Genomic DNA, 6,772 nt, shown 5'->3' with positions numbered 1-6,772 from the left:
CATGTATTTCAAAAGATAAATGACTAAATTAGTACAAAATTTTTAAATAAATTAATTTCAAAATAAAAAAAAATTAAAAAACTAAAAACATATTTAACCCTAAAATTCTCAACAATTAACTATATTTTCAAAAGCAAAAAAGTTGTCAAAGTCACCACCGTCCATTGAAGCAATTTTAGCTAGCTGGATGTGACGTTGACTCCTTCATGGTGGGAAACAGCCATTGGTGACAGATAAAACTTTTGTACAAATTAAAAGTGTCATTGCATCCTATAGTCTTTGTCTTCTAATTAGGAAACTATCCAACCTTAATAAATATTATAATCCAACAGATACGATGTGAGAAAAAAATTGTACGGAAAAGTTATTACTCCATTCTTCCCCACCACTCTCTTTATATTCGTCAACAAAAATTGGAATAATATAGTCCAAAATGTTGTTGTCACGGAAATTATAAAAACCAACCACTTTTTTCTTCACTTAACTTTTATTTAATGCATAATTTTTTTTATATTTACCGAAAATCTTACATAAGTTATAAACAAAACTAAATTACAATGTCACAACGGATTAGATTTACGTTAATTTTTAATATGCTATCAAAGTATATTTTAACAATATTTGTTAATTAATTGTAAAAAAAATGTACAAATATTTAACGTCATGCATGATATATCAACATCTCTAATACGAGAAAAGTTGGTTGAAGTTTAACTTTATTGTACAACCTCTTATTAAAAACATTCACGAATATTTAATTTCATGTAATATATATTAACGTCGTAAAGAAATATATTAGGAATGTCGTATCATCTAGAGATATAATCAAATAAAAAAAAAATCTTCACTTTATAAATAAATTTTATGAAGATAAGAACTCAGTTTTTAATAACACTAAAAATATTTCATGTTATATTATTGAGTTTAATATATTAATTAGTAAATAGTCAAATTGATTAATGATGTGTTACACAGAAAGAAACCTTAATCATTTAAGTATTCACATATGTTAATTCTAATTATAATGATGATGGTAACAGGTATTATATCTCCACATATAAGTAAAGTAATAAGAATTATAATGGCATAACACAACGTAGTACAAAGTAAAATGAAAACACAACATTAATTTTTCGTTCAAAAGAAAGGTCGAGGTCTTATGATAAAAAAAATTTATAATAAATCATACACACTACTTTTTTGTTGTTTCTTAAAGTGAATACCTCTTTAATGTTGTCACCTATACCATACTTTTGTTTACCTTTGTTGTCGAAAGTGTTTAGACGTTTGATTGGGTTATGAGTTCAGATCACATTTTTCTCTCTTTCATTTTCTCCATCTGCTATATTAATTGGAATTTTAGTGTTTAAATATACCTTTTAATCCCATTTTTTTTTCTCTTTTATTTCTTCCACCTTCTATTGATTGGGATTTTGGTGTTCAACTATATTTTTCAATGGATCATTCAATGTGCTAGATTATTGATAGAATCAACACCGATGAATCCTTATCTCAATCAATCAAAACTTTGATATCATTTCTAATTCAAAATTGTAAGAAAATGAGTTTATGAGTTTTCTTCTTGAAATAATATTCAACTTTTTTATATATATTAAATATAGAACTTAGACTCATCTATATTTCTATATTTTTTTATATAAAATATTATAATTTGGTTTCTCTTTGAGTACCCAATAACAAAATGCGAAAGAATTATGCATCTGTATATCCTTTCATTTCTATCTCATACAAATTACCAACTCGTATTGCGAGATCTATTCTTTCATTATTAATAAAAATAAAATTTAACAATTTGTCTGACAACAATGTTATGTGCCTAAATATTGCTTTGCTTTGAAACATTACTTTTTTTTTTTCAAGAAAGTAATACAATAACACGTAATTTAAATCGAATTAAAAAAATGTTTTAAGTAGTAGGTGTTAGAGCAATGAGCATGGTTGTGTAATGTGTGTTACTATTGTGTCTAAATGTGAAAGAGATTTTACAAAATATTACATATTTAAGAGTAGTCCCAAAAGTTTTGTACTCAAACTCAATGAATGAGCTTGAATTAATAGAATAAAATAATTAATACTAATATATATATATATATATATATATATATATATAATTAATTGTTGTACATATATTAATACATTGATATTTTAATGTTTCACATTATACAGGAATATTAGATAGGGAAATATTTTAGAAGAGAAGAAGATTGGACTTTGGAATGTATAAGAAATAATATTAACAAAAGCTATAAACTATTAATATTTTTTAATAAAGGATAAAATAACCTTCTTTACTGATAGGAAAATTGAGTGAAAAATTACTGATAGGTAAATTAAGTGAAAAGACGCGTACATTTTGTAGAAAACTGACGAGTTAGTGACGAAGGCACGAGCATTATAATATTTTAAAAATACATTTTAAGTACACGTGAAATTAACAACTCCATAATTTTGGTCGTTATCAAAATTTTTTTTTTCTTTTTTAAAAATTTGATCAACATCAAAACTTATTTATTTTATAAGAATTTAAAACATTTTAAATATAATTTTATTTATAATTCAGGAAGTCAAGAATATTTGTATTCTTCCTAGATATTTTACATCATTTTGAAACTGATGTTTGTCGAGTATTTTCACTACCAGCTGTCTAGCATGTCTACGATTTAGGTACCATGATTCAACGTCAAGAACCCACAATTAAATTTCATTACTCAGGAAAATTATAATTCAAAATATTTAGGAAGAACTTGTAATCAAGGGTTAAAAAAGTTCTGAATCAGAGCAAACTCGATCTAACCCTAAGTAAATCTGAACATACAGTGGAGTTGAATTGGATAAGCAAGTAAAGTTTGAAAGAGTAAAATAATAATTTTGGTCGAGTTTAAATATATATATATATATATATATATATATATATATATATATATATATATATATATATATATATTAATATATCGATATTTTCATGTTGAACATTATAAAGGAATATTAGATACGGATATTATTTTAGAAGAGAAGAAGTTGGAGTTTGGATTATATAGGAAATATATTAACTAAAGCTATAAACTATTAATATTTTCTAATAAAAGATAAAATATTCTTCTTTACTAATAGGGAAATTAAGTGAAAAGATTACTAATAGGTAAATTAAGTTGAAAGACACGTACATTTTGTAGAAAACTGACGAATTAGTGATGAAGGCACGAACATTTTAATGTTTTAACAATAATTTTAAGTCCACGTGAAATTAGCAACTCTAATTTTGGTCGCTATCAACATTTTTTTTTCTTTTTAAAAAAAATTGATCAACATCAAAACTTATTTATTTTATAAGAATCGAAAACATATTTAAATCTAATTTTATTTATAATTCAGGAAGTCAAGAATATTTGTGTTCATCCTAAATATTTTGAAATTGATGTTTGTCGAATATTGTCACTACCAGCTGTGTGGCATGTCTACGATTTGGGTACCCTTGATTCAACATCAAGAATCCACAATTAAATTTCATCACAGGAAAATTATAATTCAAACTATTTAGGTACAACTTGTAATGTTATATATAAAGTAAAATATAAAAAAAAAATATTATGTGAGCTGAATTTAGCTACAACTTGTAATGTCTTGATAAATATTTTTTCGTATAAAATGATTCTCTTTTTTGGAAAATATGATAAGTATTATGTGACCTGAATTTATTTGTAGTAGATGAGGATTTTGCAACATTAACGCGTCTTGAAAGTGACATTTTAAATCCTTCGCTTTTATTGGGAAGTCAGGAAAAAAATAAATCAAACCAATTTCATGAGAAAATTTTCGTTTCAGCCACTGAATTTGGACAATGGCTCACTTGAATTTACAAAATATTCGCTTTGACTAACACTTTGTAAAAAACCATTTCACTATTTTCAAATGTTTCTATTTAATTCAATTATTATATTGTTCTATCATTATTTATTTATCCACCTATTAAAAAAATACAAGATTTTGTAATTAATATAAAAGATTTAAAAAAAATTAAAATCACTTCTCATTTACAAATATCCTTTTACGTGAATGAAAATACGATAATAGAATAAGATAACATGCACGCCATTTAATTAATAAAAAAAAACAAGACCCACTTAAATATATATATATATATATATATATATATATATATATATATATATATATATATATATATATAGAAATTTAATGGAAACATACAAATTTATTAAAAAATTTAAGCCTAATTAAACCAATACTAACGTAAAACTCACTCTAGACTTTGATTGTTTTTAAGTATATCTTACAACTTGTAAGAAAAAAGTGATGAAATTAAGATAAACATACATCATGTTGTGTATTTTTTATATAAAAATCATGCCAATGGTTGAAAATTCATGGGCACATTGTGTATTATTGTGGTATATTTTATTCATGAATGAAGATGGTAAAGTTATCGATTAAAGATAGAAAAGAAAAAATACACTAAAAATATTTGAACACTTGAAAAAGCGATGGTGGAGCCAATTCTCACATCAACCACAGGTCACTTCCCTCCATAGCAACAACCAATTGAAATGGAAAACGTGGCTTTCAATTGTTTCTTTTCTATATTTTCAAATTAACCAAGTTCAAAATGTTTATCTGAATAAACTAAACTTAAAGGTATTAAATTCAGTTCGATGTACTAGTTTATGCTCTACTTTACTGTAATTTAGTATATCGTAACAATTAATAAAAAGATGTTTTTTTTTAAGTATTATTATTAGTAAAGAGGTGAATTTTTCTTAGCCAAATGACATAAGAAACTTTTCCTTCTAATCTAAAAATAATGTCTTTATGTATATTGAACTGATAAAAATAACATGTCTTATCGTTCCTAAGATAAGATAAGGTGAGTGTTAGTGATTATATAATTAACTCTAATTTCATTATATTTTTCTGTCCCAATAAAATACAGTTTTTTCTTATATTTTTGTATTAGACCTTTATGAGACTTGAGTTTAATTTTTGTTTTGGAGAATGTAAGTGTATTGGGGTTAAAAGATATGAGAGGGTAATATATAAGTTATACAAATTTTTAAATAGTGTTATTTTATGATAGTCCTGATTTTTTTTTATTTTAAGATTTTTACATTATTTTTTATATTCCTTAATATTAAATTATAATATACGTGTAAAAATTTGACAATATATACTATTGAAGGAATTTTTGTTTTGGATGAGTGGTAGATGGAAACAATAATTGGACAAGCAAACACTGAATTTTCATAGATAGTAGTAGTTGAAAGAAAATTACAAACCAAACAGAAAGTAAAGGGTACAAAAATCACAAACAATCTTCCTCTAGCCATGACTCTAAAAACACTAGCTAGAGACAAAACCAAACCAACATAACAACAAAAACAACAACCTTGTAACATAAAGTCCTGATCCACCATAACAAAAACAACAGGTTTCTCGGGATTTTATCACGCAACTTCATCACATCAACAGCATCTTCGATTCGTACGAGGGAACACGTTATAGAGTCTGCAATAAAAAAGGAACAGACACGAACGCTTTTTTTGTTTTTTTGTTTTTTTTTAACTTGGTGATAATTTCTGTTACCGAAAGCTTTGTAAGAGAACCAACCACGATCCAGCACAAACGTGGTAGAAACAAGTCTCATCGAATCCCAGAATAAACCTTCAAATTGCATGACGAGACAGATATTTTAGTCTCTGTTATTTTAACGTTCTTCCGATGATTTTGACTTTCCAAAAACCATTCGTTTTGTCTGAAAAAGTGAAAAAGATTGGTTTTTGCGAAGTTGAAAGCATGAGAAGAACGTTGAAATTCGAGGGAGAGAATATCTTACTCGTCCAATTTCAGTGGTTAATTTGAAAGTTTAACCGGAAACTGAGACTAGGAAGTGTCGGAGCTGTAATAATCACTCGGTGGTGGAGTCGATTTTGCAGAGGCACCACCATTGTTGTCGCCTTTGTTGTTTTGTTCCTTCGAGAAAGTGCTTGCCACAAATTTGAACAAGCTGCTAAATATTTGAGCTTTGATCTGACCCCTTCTTCTTGAGGGAAAACTTGGGTTTTGGTTTTGAACTGTGGAGTTATTTGTTGCCATTTTTTTCTGTATCTGAAACAAGAAAAAAGAAGAAAAAGAAGAAACAGAGATTAATTTAGTAATTTAGTGTGTGAAATTATGTGAAAATGGAAAATTCTCTGTGCAAATAGAGATTAGAGAATGCACAGAGGTGTGGGAAGAAGCGAAAAGGGAAGAAGGGGGAAGAGTTTTTCAGCTTTGAGAATAGTTTAAGATTTTTTAGCTTTGATTTGGGTATTTATAATACGAAAAAGTGTTATTTTAATACTTTTTTTAATTACAATAAAGTGTGCCGTTCTTCATATTATAAAGAAAAAATACTCTATTTTAGAAAACAACACGTAAAACCAAAATTACGTGGAAAGTGCGTTAAGGTGGTGGTTACTCGGCATTCTAAGTTAATTTACGAAATTTCGCGTTTTAATTTTGGATTAATGGATTTTTTTTATCTCTTTATTTAATGTATAGTGATTATAGATTTTTTAAATTTTCACTCTTTTTGTTTTTATTCAATGCTTCCATTACCGTCTTCAGAAAAAAGAAAAAGAAACCGGTGATTGGAGAAATTGAAAGTCACTTACGTCATATCATATGTGATAATTTTCCAAATAATATCAACATTAATTTAACAAAATATACCATTAACTCATTTTAAATAAAATAAAAT

General features: G+C 26.2%; 1 long non-coding RNA gene across 1 annotated transcript; it reads right to left on the bottom strand.

Annotated features, from left to right (window-relative positions):
* Positions 1–5,251: 5,251 nt before the first annotated feature.
* LOC114169051 lies at positions 5,252–6,300 on the bottom strand. The gene is made up of 2 exons (XR_003600814.1): positions 5,867–6,300; positions 5,252–5,785 (listed from the first exon to the last, which is right to left on the bottom strand). It is a non-coding gene; the product is annotated as an uncharacterized LOC114169051 (long non-coding RNA).
* Between the last annotated feature and the right edge of the window lie 472 nt (positions 6,301–6,772).

Source organism: Vigna unguiculata, chromosome 11 (genome assembly GCF_004118075.2).
Source record: "Vigna unguiculata cultivar IT97K-499-35 chromosome 11, ASM411807v1, whole genome shotgun sequence".
Classification (NCBI taxonomy): Eukaryota; Viridiplantae; Streptophyta; class Magnoliopsida; order Fabales; family Fabaceae; genus Vigna; species Vigna unguiculata.
Note: the sequence above shows the minus strand (reverse complement) of the source record. Positions and strands in the feature narration are given on the sequence as shown.